General features: G+C 35.2%; 1 long non-coding RNA gene across 1 annotated transcript in view; it reads right to left on the bottom strand.

The window, feature by feature from the left end:
• Positions 1-5,711: 5,711 nt before the first annotated feature.
• Positions 5,712-18,943, bottom strand: part of LOC104910520 — a 115,749-nt gene continuing 102,517 nt past the window's right edge. Inside the window, exons 2-3 of the long non-coding RNA XR_004159458.1 lie at positions 14,959-15,043; positions 5,712-9,499 (exon numbers count right to left, since the gene is read on the bottom strand). This is a non-coding gene — a long non-coding RNA (uncharacterized LOC104910520). The remainder of the gene's footprint in view (positions 9,500-14,958; positions 15,044-18,943) is intronic.

Here is an 18,943-nt window from a genome sequence, read left to right as displayed (position 1 = left end):
TTAGAAAACAGGTTTTTCTTGTGATAATTTGAATCAGCACTATTTCCTGTACAGTACTGTTACATGAAGCCACAATTCAGCCACTTTAACTCTAAAGAATAGAGAATTTCAGATTCAATGTTTTCTTTGTCAAAAGCTCTACTTCACCAGTCATAATTTTCTCTTAAGTGTACGTAATGCCAGCCTACCATCTGCAGGAAAGAGCACTCTGCCTCCTGTAGACTAAATAAAGACTCAACTCTTTTGGCCATAAAAGCTAGGACAGAAAGGACTTTCCCCTAGTAAAACACCCTGTGCATTGTCTTCCTGGCACATTTTGGAGGCAAATGGGATCTACTTTCTTCATATAACAATCCATGTGAGAAACACCTCAGTATTGATTTAAAATAATGTAGAAAGAAGACCTTACATATATGTATGCCAGTATATAGACTGTAACTTGTCAAAAAGCTGTCGGAATGGAATAAGAAACTCTATGTATGAGAAAGCAAAATCCAGTGCAAAAGTTAATGATATGAATCCTTACCACTACCCAAAGGCACCTGACAAAATATCTTTTTTACTCATTATTCTTTGTTTTCATAACAGTCTTAAGCAATCATAATTAGAGGTGAAATGGCAATCAGTCATTTGTAAATAATTTGCACAGAAAAATAATTACTTTATAGGCAGATACTATATGTATTAGTGCTGGCAACGTGTTTTAATGCTCCTAGGTAGAGTTTATTTTGACCTCTATCTGCCCTTAGGAACAGCCTCGTAGTCTTGCTATTACTACACTCTCTTTGACATCCATGCTTCCCACTACTCGTCACTTCAACCTCCTCCACAGTTTGCTCTTCCACAGTCATAGTGACCACTTTTGCTTTTGTCTTCTGAGACACAAGGTGCATGCCCTTCTGCATGATCATCAACAATTTGCTAAAATCCTGCAGCCTTACATTAGTCATTTCATCATGCATTTAGCTAGCCTCACATAAAAAGTATGTCTTCCTGCTGCCTTGATTTTGATAAATGTCTTCTGTTTTCTGCCAATTCATTAATGCACTTCTTTGTGTTGTCTCCATCCATTTCGTATGTAGAGACTTTGAAGGTATCTATAATGCTCTGACAATCATAGAAATGCAATTAATTAAAACTTTTTTTGTTACTTCATTTTACATAACTCATTCTTATCTTTTTTCAATTAGAATTGAATTCATAATCTAAGGCTAGAAAACTTGCAGGATATGTAGTTTGCAAAATCTGCCTTAAAGATTGAGAAAAGTCAAGCTGATCCTTTTAGTGTTTAAAAAATGATCACAATCACTGTTCACACAGTAAATGTAAATGATAGGGAAAGAATCAAACCACTCATCCAATCCACTGTTTTTAGAAGGAAAGCTATATTTCTTTCCATGTTTTCAATGATCTTGAACTGAACAAGAAAATCAGTTCTTTTCTTGCAGTAGTATTGTGCATACACTTTGACCATCCAATGCTTTCTTTATATATTATCAGCTGTACAATGCACTATGTACAAATGTTGAAACATTAAAAAATCATGCTATCTCAAGTGTATTAACTAGGTTAAATTATAAGTCAAGTAGGACAGTAAATTATTAATACTGACACCTGAAATTATCTCATCATACATTTCAAAATGTAGGAAGAAATATTTTTAAAGCAAATAATATCACTAAACCCTACACTAGTGACCCAAGAGGCTCTAGAAATGATTACCTCAGTTACACTATTATCAGTTTTGCTCCTTCCTCTCTCTAATTTCTTAAAGTTTTAGAGAAAAATACTAAGAGAAACTGACTAAATAAGCAACAACTTGAATTCATCTCAATCTCCTCAGTAAACTATACAAATATCTCACAGTATACTATATATGTGACAGGAGAAAGCTATTGACTTTTGTGCTACAAATTTTGATTGATCAATTGATTTTAAAGCCTTAAGATAATTCCTGGAAAAATATAATTAATGATATTAGTGAGTTCTCCACTCCAATAATTTCAACACAAGTTACTGCGTTCTCTAACTTTTTACCTGTAATAAACATTTCACCATGAATTCTTTCTCAAAGTTAGCTAATAATTTATCATATAGTTATCAAATCAGAAACTTTGCGAAGGTGAGAATAAGTGGGATCTACAGCATTTATTTATTTAGTAAACCAGTCTCTGTTAAAGAAAGATCTCATATGTGGGGGAGACACAAACATTTGTATACTGATGCAGAATTTTCTTACTTTTCTTTTACTGGAAGAAAAAGCTGTAAAGCTTTGCATTCTTTTGAGGTTAAGCATACAAACAAGAGGCTGCCTGGAGTATGCTTTCCCCTTCTTGTAAGTAAAGCCATTTGGTTTGTCTAACAAATGGAATCCACCCTAAGTTTCTACAGAAAAGCAACTTCTCTTCCTAAGAAATAAAATCACACGCGAAGTAACATTTACAAAATTTGTTTCCAAAACGAATACTACAAGGAGAAACCAAACTCAAGAAGTATTAGAGTTTTTTGTTTGTTTCTTTGTTTGTGTGCGTGTGTCTTTTTTTTTTTTTTCAGGAGCAAGAAATCACTCCTTTAAAAATGGTGGGAAACAGTGGATCAGCACGAAAATGAAATCACTTGTGGGGTTCTGAGTACACACATACATAAATATTATGAAAAAATTTGGAAGATAACTGAAAAGCTTTGAAAAGAGAATTCGGTATATTTTGTATTGCTGTCATTTGTGAAGAGCTTGAGCATTACTTCTTAAATCTGAGAAAGATTTCCCTCCTAATTGTAGTATTGCTAGAAGTTCAAATACAGCTGTAGTGTTTACTGGTTAACAGCATTGTTTCAGGAGGCTTTAGTGTAGATTAAGTCTATTGTTTACATAATTTTTTTAAAAAATCTTTTTTTGCCTACTCTTGCAAAGCAAATTACCCATGATAGTATGAGTAGTACACAGTGGGACTGTATAGGAGGTGAGTAACTAGAAGTGTTTTCAGGTCCACCTTGGCTTAGAGGGCTGGACCATAGACAGCTGCTGGTTTCCAGTTTTAGAGGCAAAGGGAGGTAAAAACGATACAAAAAGCATCATGTAAACCCTCATTTTACCATGCTTCTAAGTCACAATATGGCAATTGCATTCTTAATTTCTCATTCCTTCTGAAACTGTGATGTTGTACCCTTTAAAAAATAAGACAATATAGGGAATTCGTAATAAGGATGGAGTCTAACTAACAGCTTTAAATGGATATAAAAAAGCTATGTAGGCATTGGCATGAAAAATAAAGATTCTTTGATGTGTGTCATCTTCTCATTTTAGCAATTAAAATGGCTTTTGAAGCTCTTTGGCATTTAATTTAAGCCTGTAGAGTATAAAATTATGCCTTCCCTTGCAGATAGACCCATATTTAGAACAAACAAGGTCATAAGGATCAACAGGCTTGGAAAAAAAAAATGGTAATTTAAGTTTCCAAATATCTAAACTTAATTCCTTTTATTTAGGAACTTGCCAAAATTATGACATACAATTGTCCAATCAGAACTTGCTTGGTGCTTGTTAACACTTTTTTTTTTTTTAACTCAAACTGGGAGTCAGAGTAACTATTTCTGCATGGGAAAAACACAAATAGGAATGCCATATTCTGTCTAACAGTAGATCTGTATAATATGTTATCTGATGGACTTCCCACCAGAAACTTGTTTTCCTATTAAGACACGCTGTATTCCATCCTTATTAATAATTATTCTGACATCTCTGTACTCAAATGTTAAAAAAACAAACAAACAAAATCCCTGTGTTATGTTAAATATGAGAGAACTCAGAATGCTTGATATTAAACTTTGCATTTCAGCATGCCAGTTCAGAGGAATGTAACAAAACACACCTTAAACAATCTGCTATTTCAAAATCATTATATTTTATAAAGCTATACCAAGAATGACCTTCATATATAATGATATAATGATATATATGCACACAGTAATCTTCAGCAACATGTAGTAAAACTTTCACAATCTAGTCTATCGCTGATACAGTAATTCAAAATGCATTTTAGCAGCAATAGTATTTTAGCAGCTAATAGTATGCGTCTATTAGCTATCACTGCAAATATTTTCTGTCATGTCCTTTTCATAGAAAGTTACATGTTGCAAACTGCTCACTAAACAAAACTTATCTTTCTGTCCTAATTACATACAGAATGAGATTTTCAATAGGAGAAAAATTATATCATGAAAATATACTGCTGTTAAATCTCATGTGCACATGCACACACACACTAACAAAAATCAAGCTCTTACTTTGCTTCCTAACTACTTTGCTCTACAGCACTGTATTTTAACAGTGGTAGCAGGAATGTGCTAAATCATATTTAGCTAACAGGTGCTCTCTAGGCTGTGGACAATTACATCATAAAAATGTATTACAGTGCTCACTCTTGGGAGTAAAGACTTTTGCTGTAATAGTGAAATGTATTATATGCAGCGGAATTTCTAATGAACTTCAACAGAGCTGGTGGCTTGAATGCATAGCGATATATCAGGGGTAGCACCACAAAAGAAAACCTCATAGGAAGAAGATAATTTACTTAGTAGAAACACTTATGCTTCCCACTGCATACATTTACAACCATAAATCAATTGGACATGTTTCCAGTTTGCATTTTCACTAAGCATTTTTAACTGTTAACGTGGTGGATTTTTTTTTCATTCTGTAGTTTCATAATCCATTCATACTTCTGAAAAATGAGAAAATGGAGGGACACACAAAGCTGGAAGATTTAAATGGCTCTTAGAGAAGTACTTCAGCATTGAAAAACAATCAAGAGCAAATTGTTTACACAACCTTTGCTCTCACCACCTCCCATAACAAGCAGTATCAGTAAATGAGTCACGTAAAACCACTTCAATTTAAGGTTGGAAATGAGGGGAAAATTTTCCTTGCAAATTCATATTTGAGCTTCTTTCCAGTTAAGTTACCACGCTGAGGAACTTAGAGTTTGAATTTGTTTTATCTTTTCAATTTTTTTATCTTTTTAATTCAAATGTTTGCAAATGAATAAAGTAATACTTTCAGATTAGCAGCTTTCATTCCTTGATGAGACTTATTTTCTTCAGTAAGAATTTTAAAGACCGAAACATCTTTTATATTTTCTACTTTAAAAAAAATACACTAAATTTCCTTACTTTTAACTGAAGACATTCATTTTAGTTGGCATAATTGCCTATTTCTTTGCTTTTCAATTATTTCACAGTTTGTGCATGATTCTTTTTTCTTCTTAAGGTTTCATTGACCTTAAAATTAGGTATTGTGTCAAAAGGTGATTTAAAAATATCTTCTCAATAGGTATGAGTGAAGTAAAACTCTGTACAACTGTTAGCATAGCTAAGGTCTAATCTTCCACGTCCCTCTTAAATCCTCTGCTTATTACATACACTTTATATTAGTTTTTATCATACCTTAAACCCTACGTGCTTTATTTGCTCTCAGTTCTCTATTCCATCTGATGTTTTTCTGTCACACTGGACTGTAAGAACTGTATGGGCTTCCAATATTTTGATTTGTTGCTGCCAGGAACTAAGTTCAATACATCATTTGTGGAAAAGCCAATAATGAACATGTTATCATCCATATTTCTACTTATGCTGGAAAAATACAAACAAGCAGATACAACTGTAACATCAATATGAAAGACCTAGCAATGTCATCTTTGATTTTCCAGCAGGTGCTTCACAAATACCCACTTATGTGCCACTGTAAGTGAGGTAATGCAAACTAAGTGGTTTCATTTTCCATGTGTTTACCAAGACTTACATAACTCTGTATGAAAAGTAAAACAAAGTGAAACAATATCTGTTTTCTTTTAAAATGTAATCTAAAGGTTAAATATAATCTCACGCCACAATGCAAACAACAAAGGAGAAATCCTAACACTTCTAAGCATGATTTCTCTCTCAAGAGAATAGTTGTCAGTGGGAATATTAAGACTCTTCAGTCACACAACATCTATCTATCTGGCATTTGGTGCATACTACCAGCTTAAGCAATCTGACAAAACAGAAAAGGTAGTTTAAAGCAAGATGGCAGCTAGAAACCAAAGCAGAACACTAACCTGATATGATGGTCTCCTCAGCCCAGCACACGTGGTGGTGCACTCTCACTCCAGATTTAACCCAATCAACTTTAAAGCTGTTTCATTAAAGGCCATCATTAAGGGATACTTGCAACTAAGAACAGAGAATTCTTATCTATTTTATAAATACCCATTCTTTTTTTATTTGTTTTTCTCTGATTTGTGTATCTGTAGTAGGCCTCACTTGGCTTGAGGTTCTCCTGTCATCACTCCTCATCAAACAGCAACAATGAGCTGGAGCTTATTCCTTCAGCTAATGTTCTGGCAAATGCTTTTCTTGAAATGTTTAGTTTTTCAGGAAAGACTTGAATCCATAAAAAGTTATCTTGATTTATAAGCCATTTGCCCCCATGTAATAGTTTGCACTGCTCCAACCATCTCTTGATTAGTCAATGAGAGACATGTTCAAAAAATTACCCTGCTGTATTTCAGGAGTCTTGTTTTGTAGAATTTATTTGCTTGGCTTTATTATCTGGATAGGAATCACAACATACCATTTTGCAGAGAAAACCCAAATTTAAAAATCTTTGTCTGCTGGGTAGGTGGCAACACAGATGTTGCTTCTTCAGTACAGACATAGCAATTTAGTTTTCTAATCTGTGTGTAACATTAATTTTCTAAAAATAGCTCTTCTAACAGTAAAAATAAATAAAAAAAAAATTAACATCACCAAATTACATTGATTAGAAGCAATTGAAAACCTGTCCAGTCATTTGGAAAGAAATGAAATAGTGGTCACAAGAACATTTCAAGCAAAATACAAGGAGAAAAACACACACACACACAAAGCTACAGTATTTTAGATACTTTTCTATTTTTCTATTATTCTCTAGTTTTACCATTATTCTGCTCATTCCCTTTACTAATGAATTTCAATTACCTATCACTACTTAATGCTTACCATAGTAAAACAGTAATTTTGAGAAGAGAATAAAGATAGAATATGTCAGTTAAAGGAAAATTGAAAAGGTTTCCAGAAAAGAAACTCTCAGAGAGTTTTAATCATTTTTTTCTTTTTCTAGAATGTCTTGCAACTTCTTGTGAGAGCTTAATATTTTTCTAAAGAAGTTTTATCTATTTTAATGCAATTAAGTACTGAGTATGCTTTTCATTTGTACTTACTAAGTTCAATGCAATCACAGGTTAAAAATCTTACCAGGTGACATAAATTAAGAAAGGTCACTAAGGATGGAGATGCTCCTTTGTACATTTCAGGAAAGGGGAAGGAATTGTTCAACTAGAATTCTAAACTGCATATAAATGACTCTTCCAGACATATTCTCTTCTTTGAAATAAAAAGGTACATATCAGAAAAGATATTTCTTAACATGCATTTCAAGTATTCACTGGGTTCCATATCTTATATTCAATTAAAATTGGGATATTTAATGCTCTGAAGGAAACACAAAATCACTTTCTTGATGAACACAGAATCATGAAGTTTGGAAAAGATCACTAAGATCATTTAGTTCAACAAATGTTTGGCTACATAAATTTCACAATTTATATAACGTATTAATTTTAGTGCTTTGGCAATTCTCCAAGTTGGACATCTTCCACAATGTCTACATTTATCCACATTTGTTTAATATCTACTTCCTGTAGTGGAAATAGTTTTCAACTGTTCTGTCTTGAAAAGATCACAAGTGATTTATATATTAATTTTTAAATCATAAATCCTAACTATATTTCAGCTCTTTTCCATGTTCAGTTTCTTTATGTCACTTTAAGACAAATCATGCTGCACTGGTTTGTATGGGTATAATAGACCTAGTACTACTGACATTGAAAATTACTGAAGAAAATTAAAATACTCACCAGTTTGTAAGAACTTCATCAGAAGTGCACCATTTAAAAATTCAGCTAGCAAAGAGTTTAAAAGACTGATTGTTCTCTTGGGAGTCATGCATCCCACAAAACAGTTGGAAAGTTCAAAAGAAGAATGAGAATTTCTTACTGATAGCACATACTGAATGAAGAATGACAGCTCTTACTGCCTGCATGAGAATACCACATACTTGCCACACTCATGCATTCTACCATACACGAGGGATGTTAGGTCCTCTCTTCTGGACCAAAAGATCAAGGGGAATCTGTGCCCTTTATGTACTGTACGCTTTTGCTCGAATTGAAACTCAACTCCAGATGGCAGCTCAAGGTCACACAGTGGTCTGCATACCAAAAATAGAAAACTAAATTTTACCTTGAAAAAAAAGTCATTGAGTGAAGTCATCCACGTACAAACTAACATTAAGAGATCTTACCAAAAGCAATCTATGTCTGCAAAATGCGTGCATAATTTGTTGCATTCTTTTTAAAAAAATAAATAAATAGGAAAAGCAAAGTGTAAGCATTTGTTCTATGGAGAAAAGTCCAAAATTTTCCAGAAAACTTAAAGCATATGAAGGATAGTTATTACAGAGTTTGTGCTGACTTCATTACATTTATTCTCTTGACACTGTCAACAAGAAGAACAATAACTGAGAATGAATAGAAAATAGGGCTGAATTTAGTCTGATGTCTCCAGCGTATTGCAAAATACACTTTAATTGATCACAAACATATTAGAAGAAAATTCTCAAGAATAAAATATAATTTTGAAAAAGAAACAATATATTTTAAGAGAAGACAAATGTTAGACCAAACCAGGGATGGTAGCCATTTCATAGCTATTCTCCAATGCCACTATAAAAGCATACATAGTCTACAGAGAATATCTTGAAGCCTTGGTTTCTACTAAGTTAACACTTTGCAGGTCTTTCAGAGAAAACAAATGCTGTTGTCTGCAATGGCTAAAATCTTATACTCAAGTCAGGTTTCACAGCAAGAAGTAGCAGCCTCTTAAGTACGTGCAACTACCACTATAAAAGTTAAATATAAGTTAAAATCAATACCAAGTATTACACTTGGAAGCAAATGAAGCAGTGGAAGCAAATTAAGTTTATGGAGTTCTAATTTAATGTTCACTATGAGATAAGCTCTTCAGAAAGTACATTAGTGCCCAATGTGGAGGTGACAAAGATAGAGTTGATTTTAGTGAAGTCTATATTCAAGACAAATTGTCAAGACCCTCTAGAGACTCAAAGATAAAAGGCTGGGCACTTGGCCACTACTTCTGCTATTGAAATAGCTACAAAGATTCCTCTAAGATAAAAGTTACTTCCTTCCTTCTACACAACCATGGACATAATCTTTCAAGCTTTGATCAGTAAAATCAATGTATCAGAAAAATATTCAGAGTATTCTTTAGAATGTCTTTCAAAAAATGCATGAAACACTTATTGCCTGCTCAAGATGGTCATCTCCAGGGGAGCTTGATCTCAAGATCTGCAACTTTGGGCCAGCCTCTGCCTCAGGGTCAAGCTTCCGCCATCTTTCCAGATCTATTCCACAGAGAGAAAACAAAATACAGCAAGACAAAATTGCTTTTTACTCATTTTCTTTGCCAAGATTGGAAACACAGTATCTTGCCCAAAGGAATCACTTTATGGGTAAGTTAGAAGAAGCCTATACAAAACTCACAAATTTAGTTTGAACTTATGGTCCCTTATGTGGCTGCTTGGATGGCTACAAGAAAGGCAGCACACATGAAATCATATTTAACTCTTAAAACAAAGAAAAATAAAGGATTACCTAGAATAACTAAAAAACAGAATTTATGGCACCAAGAAGTTTGAGGAAAGCAGTGTCTATGAGTTTTGTAGTAAAAAAGTAATTACTGTGCCTTCAAAATTTTACACATATCAGAGTAAGCAATTCCATCCACCATGTTAGCACTTTCAGTGTAAGGGGAATAAAGATAGGGTTTGTTTTGATCTCTGCTGTTGAATTTCTGATGTCTGTCTACATCATCCTTCCTACAGAGGAACTAATGAAAAGGAACAGAAGCCCTATCCTGAGTTGGGTATTATTCTTTTTTTTTTTCTTTCTTTCTTTCTTTTTTCTTTTTGAATTAAGGGACAAAACATCAGAGGAGATTTCTATCACATTCAAGTACCAGGCTTTGAAGGGCTGTTTAAATTGAACAGAATGTCTCACCTTTTCTCTATTTTTTCCCCCATTAATATATGTAATGAAAATACAGAAATAGCAGCGCATCACAATCTAAGGACTGATTTTTATTTGTTTGGGCATGTAATCTTATTATGTCATTTAACTGCCAAGAGGAAAAAAAACATTCTTAATGAAGCCTATGTTCAGTTTTACAGCTGTTACAGGCATGCAAAAGGTGTTATCTCAATGTGTGTGCACAAGGAATTTCAGTCATTTAAAAACATCCAGTCAGCATGATTAAGTTGTTGCATTAAAAGCAACAAAAGCCTTTCAAATTGTTAATAACTTACTAGAGATTTGAGGCACTATGAAAAGCAATACACGCAAAGTCAAACAGCCCGGATAATGGTGAAGAGGAAGCTAACACATAAATAAATTACTTGGGCAGGCAAAAGAACAAATCCACAGAGAGAGGTGGTAACATATTGTCAGAAGACAGCTTCAGGCAAAATAGGTGAAAATCACAAAGAAAAGACATGAGGCACCAAAAGGGAAATAAAATTGCAGAGGAGAAGCAAAAGCAAAGTCCTAATAGTTATTCTGAGTAGGACAAGTTGACAGCATGCCAAAAGAATTAGGATCTAATCAGTCTGCAGGGCTGAGGACTATTTCGAAGAAGTAAAATCAGATAAATGGAATATATGAGAAGGGAAAAAAAAAAAAGAAAAAAGAAAAAAAAAAAAGAAAAAGGAACAAACTGATTTTGAAGGAAGTATTATGTTCCTGCCAAAAGACTCTTGACACAGAAAGAGTGAGACAGAATTTATACGGGTACATGACAGTTGGGCCATAATCTCCTCCTTTTGCACTGATAAGGTTGCCACAATTTCTAAGACTACCTTTTGAAGATACAGAGCAGTGCTTGTCCACCTCAAGTAAGAAGACTAAATAATCCACATACAGGAACACCAGCAGACACAAGTAAATCCAGACAGCAGTAAAATGCAAATGATTTTATAAAACTTAAGTCACTTTATGAAAGTCGATTGAAAAAGTGTAAATAATAACAGCCTTGCACCTGTGAGATACATTGCAGTGCAAAACTGCACCAATCTACGCAGTTCTCCAGTTTTTAAAATCACGTTCTTGCAAAAATCCCAAATGAAAATTCATCGTCATTAACTAGTTTAAGCAGATGTTTAACTTTAGTCTCAAATCCACTGCCTGCTTCACTATTTTTCTTCTTGGAAAGCAGTATTAATAGTTATAGAATAGCCTCAAACCATTTCAATTTCACAGAGAAACAGCAAAAGCAATTATTCCAATATTGGCATGACCACTGAATGTGAGAGCTACCAGTAAGCAGCTAAGTCATGACCCACAAGTAGTTATGAGTCACAACAGAAAACAAGTCCTAACATATTGAATTAGGACATTATAAAAGCAAATTGTACTCAAGTTCTGAAGATCACGCTACTTTTATTTGGATACTGTCCTTGTTTCAGCCAGGATAGAGTTATTTGCTTCACAGTGCCTGGCCTAAAGCCAAAGCAACATTGGTAACACACCAATGGTTTACTTCTTGCTGAGCAGTGCTGTACAGAGCCAAGGACATTTCAGCTTTTCAGCTTTCGTACTGTCCTGCCAGCAAGGGCGCTATGGGACATGAGGAGCTATGAGAGGACAGAATGAGGATAGCTGACCTAAACTGACCAAAGGGATATTCCATGACAAGTGATATCATGTGAAAAACTATAAAACTGAGAAAAATTGGCTGGGGGGGGGACCACTGCCAATTCTAGGTTACAGCATTGGTCAGCAGTGGTGAGCAATCGCTTTGTGCATCACTTGTTTTATATATGTACACACACACATGCACTGTTATTATTATCATTTCTCTCTTCCTTTTCTGTCTTAGTAAATAGTCCTTTCTTAGACTCAAAGTTTGACCTTTTCCTTTTCTGATTCTCTCTCTCATCATTATGGGAGGAGGGAGCGAGCAAATGCAGTGTGGCATTTAGCTGCCCATCAGGTTAAATCACAACAGGTGCTTAACTGTAAATCCAAATTCAGGATTGATAGAGCTTTCATGTATGTATGTTGCTCCAAAAGTAATGGCTCTTGCTTGTTGCCATGGAAACTACAATAGATACAAAGAGTATAATCACACTATTTGACAGAGCTCACACTCAGCTGCAAAGCACTAGTTTTCAACTTAGGAACCACCGTTAGCTATACACTTTCACCACCTTTGATCAAGAGCCTGCATGTCACACTCATAAAAATCAGTATCAGAGGAGGTGACCCACTGTCCCTGCTGTCACTGCTGAAATGCCCTCCACTGCACTGTGCTCACATCCACTATTTGGTTTCCACAAACCAGGAAAGCACTGATGAATATAGCAACTGCCATTTTTTCCACATGGAGGAATTCAGTGACACACATTTTCTTCATCCACACTTCCATGCCAGATGCCATTCTGTCAGCATGCCCCTCTGTTGCCATTTGTTACATGGCAACAACATGTAACGGAATGCTGGCAGGTAGGTTCAGCCTCTACTGCTAAACCACCAATATCTGCCTCTGACATCATGGGCCAACATAATAAAATAGGGATTACTTTGCAGCAGCTCTTCTACATTCTTTCTTACTACAGGAACAACAAGGCATGCATACCTAGATTTTTTTACTAAATTGCAAGAAACCATCTCCCAACTGAAGATATTCCATTGACTATGGCTGTTGTAGCAAAATTAAATGGCATGTTAAGTACTTTTTATAGTACATATACTTTATAGTATCTTAGATACCGTTCTATGATAACATTAATTAAAAAATGAAATTTTAACAACAAATATTTTAACAATAGAAAGTAAAGTATCACGTCCTGTAACCATGCAGCCCTGCAGTACAGTACTGCTGTAGCTGAACAGGCAATAATCTTCATACTGAATTTGCACAGCCTCAGGACTGATTCCTGCCAGATCGGCTTTGCCTGAACTCCCCTCAACCTCCTGCAGTGACACTAAGTGTCACTGGCTAATTTATTTTATTTCTGTGCATCTTCATGTGGTACAACGACATGTTGATAAAGATAGCAGTTACAAGAAGTTATTTCATGGAGCATGAGACTCTTGAGGCTCTAACAAAACGAGGCAGAGCAGAGAAACACAGGTCAGGTATGAATACAGTGGCTTTAGGACCTAGGGAAAGAAGACACAGCCCAAGACAGTGTAGTATCAGAGAACAGAGATAGGGCATGGAGGAACTGCAACTGTAGACAACATATACATGGTCAGATAAAAAGACGTAAACCTGGAGCAGGGCAAATCTGGTTTTAAAAACAACAGAGAAAACAAAGAAATGGCATCTAACACATATAAAAGACAACATGTAAAGCAAATTCAGCTGTCACATGGGACTGCAGATCAGTGAAGAAAGAAGAGGGTGACTGGATGACCACTGTGGTCCTTTTCAACCCATGCCGTTCTATGATTCTGTGATTCTATCATTCCGAGCGCATGGATCACAGAGGGAAGAAAAGGATGCCACTGACATGAACAACCTGCTATTCCTCCCTGTGAAGAACTCTGGATGCTGCTGACTTGTGATGGCCCAGCGTCAGCTTAAGAAGGGAGGAGCACAGTACCATGAAACTGGGCAGAAACCAAGAAGCACATGCAAAAATATGAACTGCATTATTATTCCACGTTTTCTATAACAATACTATAACAATTAGGTCTAGAATAACAGTGATTAGATTCTGATTATTTCAATTACAATAACAATAAATCTTTACGTACCATAAACAACATTTCAAATGCAACATCACATAAGAGATGCAAATTTGCAGTTAGTTTTCCTATAATTAAAAGTCATTATGGATTTGGATGACAGTATCTTCATAACATTACATAAATATTAAATAATGAGCTCATGTGTTTCAAGTGGTGCCATAAGTATTTGAAGGAGGAAGTGAGCATAGTTGGTCTTTTTGAGAACTGTTACATACACAGACTCATGATGTAACAAACTCCTTCAGTAACAGGAGGACTGAATTGTTTCATTGGAAAACTATAGATTTAACTATCCTTTCTGCTACTTCTGATGAAAGCTATTATCTTCCTAAAATGACTCTTAAAGGAGCACTGGAAAACATAAACAAATGTAAGCATGTTTTTGTTTTGTTTTGAATTCCGAAGTTATAAAATGAATCTTGTATGACAAAATACAAGAAAAGATACAGAAACACAGCCTGTATAACTGCGTTCAGAGAGTATACTTCCTTACACCTGGGGAATGATCTTAGGTAGTAAATCTTTCAGCCACCATTTTCCTCCACTGTTTGGGTGGTCAGGGCACAGGGTAGAAGTCAGCACTGACTTAGTACTTGAACTCCAGTGCTTATAGCAATGCCTGTGTGTTCTAACGTATTTAAGAACAAGTGCATTGCAAAAAGAGAAACTACTGCTCTCTAAACAGACTCCTTCATTTCCCCTTGAATTCCCATTATACAGAGTCATCTTCTCAAGATGATCACTAACAGGGTATTTAACTGATCCTGGATATTCACTATCAGAAATGATTAGCAGCTTCAAATGTTCTAAAAATTAACAAAATCTAAGAAAATAACACCACAGAAATAATTCAGGCTTTTCAACCTGCCACCCTAAAATGAGCACTGTTGCCATTAGAGTTACTAGCTTAAGTTCCTTTACTCATAGAATGGGAAGGTCCTTCCTTATCAGAGAACCATGAAGACAAAAATGAGTGATGGCTTTGGAATGGTTTGACACAAGATAATGCAGAAGGAACAAAAGGAAAACCAACACTGAAGATGATGAGTACCAGCTACGGGATCATGTGCTGAAGTCCTCCCAAGTAATGTACAAGCCAAAGCTCCACCATAGTATCTTGAACACTTGCACAGCATCTGAAAGACAAAGGCAAGCATGTACTAGGTGAGCCTTAGGTAGCAGGGTCCCACTAGGATTGCTCAGAGACTAAAAACTGTAGTAGAGCAAGACTGGAATAAATCACAAAGAAACATATTATTAAACAGGTGGGTATTCAGTTTTCTACAGTCTACTCATCATTCTGGAATAATCAAACGTCAAGAAGAAAAATACTATGCTGTATTCATACTCCCACAATTAATACTCATAAGGGACTGATTTTCAATCTACTGAATAGCAGATATTAGTTCTCATATCTTCTAGCATAAATGTGCTTGACTTTGTGTTTTAGAAATATTTCTGTATGCAAAATATATATACCTATCTACATCTAAAATAATCTGTTCAGTTTGTTATACTAAAAAATAAAAAATATATCAGGTGTGTACTTTTCTCTGTGAAAGACTAACAAATTTCAGGAATTTAATGCAGTGTTTTTCATATCTGGCAATTCTGTATTTTAGAATAAAGAACTATAATTCAATTCCTCATATTTTACAAAGAGATTATGAGGAAAATAGAAAAACATTTTTCTATAGCTGAACTTCTCTCTGTTTATCTTATCATTATAGATGAGTCTTTGAATCATTTAAGGCATGCACCAACAGTATACTCATCTACTGGCCATTTGCTGAGAGTACTGTTATGTGTATATCTTGTTTGGGGAAAACCCCTAATTCCTCACAGAATTAAAAAAAAAGCAAGCTGCAAGAGAAATTGAAAGCATTTTAAATATGGCAGCTTCTGAAACTGTCAGGCTTTGTAAAGTAAATACAGGAAGATGTTACAGTTGGGTTATTGTGACAGAGCACTGAGATTTTCACCCTGTATGGCAGATCATCTGGGATCAGATTCCTGAGGATGTACTCGGTTAGGATGCAGCACGCAGGCTTGCTGCAGCAAAGAATCTGCTTTGACTAATGAGCAGAATAGCAAAAAGAAAACGAGATCTGACAGTTCCTTGATACTAAATGGTGTGACCTAAGCCCATAGCTGTCAAGGTTTTTGCACTGCCAGGAGGGAGATCTGGGGAGTTTGGAGCAAGAGAAACAACTATAATGATTTAGGCTTAACCTCAGCAGTGCCCTGAACTATTATTTAATGATGACTTACCTTAGAGTATGCTAGTTAAATATTTTGATAAATGGAAGAAATAAAAGTTACTGGTCCCAACAGTTTCATCGTACATTAAAAAAAAAAGAAATAGTTGATAAAACAGCATGAAATGGCAGGTAGGTAGGATATAATTATTCCCCCGGTGACAGGAAATAAAATGGGCAGTGTAAATCTACTAAAAGGTGTAATTATCTCTAGGTACCAGGCCCACATGAGACATTATCTAACATCTGCAAAAAGCTATAATATTGTCTGTTTTCACCTGTTGCATTTGTAGCAAATATCGCAAGAAGACAAAAAGCAATATCCGGTTATTGCACTAGAATAAAGTATAAAGGAAAAATAAAATAAAACAACATCTGAGATTTGTGTAAGACACTGAATAAAAGCTGATACGACATGTTAGACTCACTAGGCAAGGAGTTCAATTAAATATGCATGGTATTCTTCAGGAAATGTACTACATCTTATATGCGCTCAGAGGTACAGTGAAAATATTCTGCTATGTGCCTGACAACCAAGAAGTTACCCAAGGCCCTTACACAGCTGCCTTGCTGTCCTCTGACAAACTGCAGTGATAACAATCATGACATTCTGCACAAACCCAATCATGTCCATCAGTCCTGGCTCCTCTCCCATCTGCTCAGCACAGTTTGGTATCCTACAGATACTTTGCATGTTAAATCAGGCATGCCTCAGTATTAAAAAGATCAGATTCATCACTACTAAGAAGATATCAGTAAAAAGAATGTTAAAAAAAGAAAATAATAATACAATTTTTTATGCTCTTTATGTGAATGTGAAAATGGAGACATGATACTAAGTGACATCTATCAACATCCTCAGATGAGATAGGACATGCATCTCCTATCAAGGGAATATCTCCGTTCAGCTGGTTGTGCCTATGAAATCAGAACTATTTACATGATCTGCAGGAAAAGGAGCTTTCAGGAATGAATGTTAATAAATAATCTCAAGAATACTTGAAATGCCTAGGAAACAATGCTGATGAGTAAAAAAAAACAAACTTGTTTTCTTTCTCTCATTAAAATACAAAAAATGTATAGAGAATTTCACCTCAAGTTATATTAATTTCAAAATTGACTTCAGACATTTGCATTTAATTTTTCAAACTCTTGCAACAGATGTCAGCTCAAGCATGTTAACATAGCCTTCTTTCAGTGATCCTAACACTCAGACATCTTTTCACATTATCCCAGTGTGATTTAGAACAAAGTCCTGTAAAATTCAGTTGTAAAGCTTTTGATATTACAAGGAGCTCTCACTTGGTATATCTGGGGGAGAACTGTATTTATTTATTTCTTTAACTGTTATTGTACAAGGTATTTTATAAAAAGAAGGATGTATTATGCTGTATGTACTTTGGACTTCACAGGGAAAAATCTTCCAACCTGGAGTCTCAGTGAAAGGGTGGTAATTAGTCAACAAAATCATTGTTAGTTTCATAATTCCAGACTTTTACACTTGATTTTTTAAAGTTTGTTTCACAATAGAAAGTCTCTAGAGCATAGTTTCTCCTCAGATACTCAAATGAAGTGGAAAATATCACCTTATAAAGGAGGTATATTCTTGTTTATTGACATAGCCAATAGAGTTGCAGGTAAGTAATAAAACCACTACTGGCTTTGCAAAAAAAAAGAAACAAACAAACAAAAAAAGAAACCCACCACAAGACAACAAACACATAGCAAGTGTATGTGACACCAATTAACAGCAGGTTTTTGAAGAATGCTAGCTTGACAAGTCATTGACAAGTACTGGAAACTTAAGTCTCAAGAATATATGAGACATGACAGAGGCAGCACTAGTTCTCCCACCCTTCCTTCCCAATACTCTTCAACCTTGACTTACCATATTCTGTGGAAAAAATGCATTTTCTATGCCTACTCTACAGTTGATAGCTGTGAGCAACCACCAGCAGGCCTGCTGGCTAGTGCCAATTTTGACAGTGGATTATGTCGTGAAATGACATTTGGGTTTTGTCCTTGCTCAATAGCAAACAGTGTTAAGGAAGTAGGTCACAAGACAAATTCCTAGTATAGGAAGAAGGCAAGTTTTTTGAGCAAGTAGCTTTAATCTGTCCTTTTCTTTTAGGTTATGTTTGCTTACCAGGGGGAAATAAAGAGGGAGGAAAAAGTTTACTTGCCTGAAAGGAAGGAGCTTGTGTACAGAGTGGAAAAGATTTGATTGCCTTCAAGTAAAAGTGTCTATTAGAAAAAAAAGAACGTCAGAGAGGAGCTGATCCTCTTGCTTCAAAAAGCCTGGCTGCTTCCAAAAAAATATTTTACCTGCCAGGATTCAGCTTACCAAGTTTTCTGCCAAGTGCAGGAGAACATAATGCTGAAACAAGGTCTGCACCCACTGCTTCTGCTAGTATCACACAAGCAAAACAGGGCTGTCCATTAATAGTGGCACAATGGCTTCTAGCTTTAAAAAAAATCACCCTGCTTCTTTACACACTGCTTTCAAGGCAATCCTGGAAAGTGAAGGTGCTACAGGAGGTGCTAATCTTTTTTTTTTCTTTTTTTTAAGAAGGAAACAGCCCAAAAGCCATTCATCACTTATAAACCAAAAGACAAAAATTTCTTGTGCTTTTGAAGTGATTCCCCCAAATATAATTGAATAAACTGATTAAAGCAACTGTTGGGCTGAAAGTCTTCCAGCCAAGGTCTTAAAAATGTCTCCCCGTTAAACGTTTAATATTTATTTTTGTATGAACTCCTCATTAGTCTGTTTAACTT

Source organism: Meleagris gallopavo, chromosome 4 (genome assembly GCF_000146605.3).
Source record: "Meleagris gallopavo isolate NT-WF06-2002-E0010 breed Aviagen turkey brand Nicholas breeding stock chromosome 4, Turkey_5.1, whole genome shotgun sequence".
NCBI lineage: Eukaryota > Metazoa > Chordata > Aves > Galliformes > Phasianidae > Meleagris > Meleagris gallopavo.
This window is presented reverse-complemented; position numbering and strand designations above follow the sequence as displayed.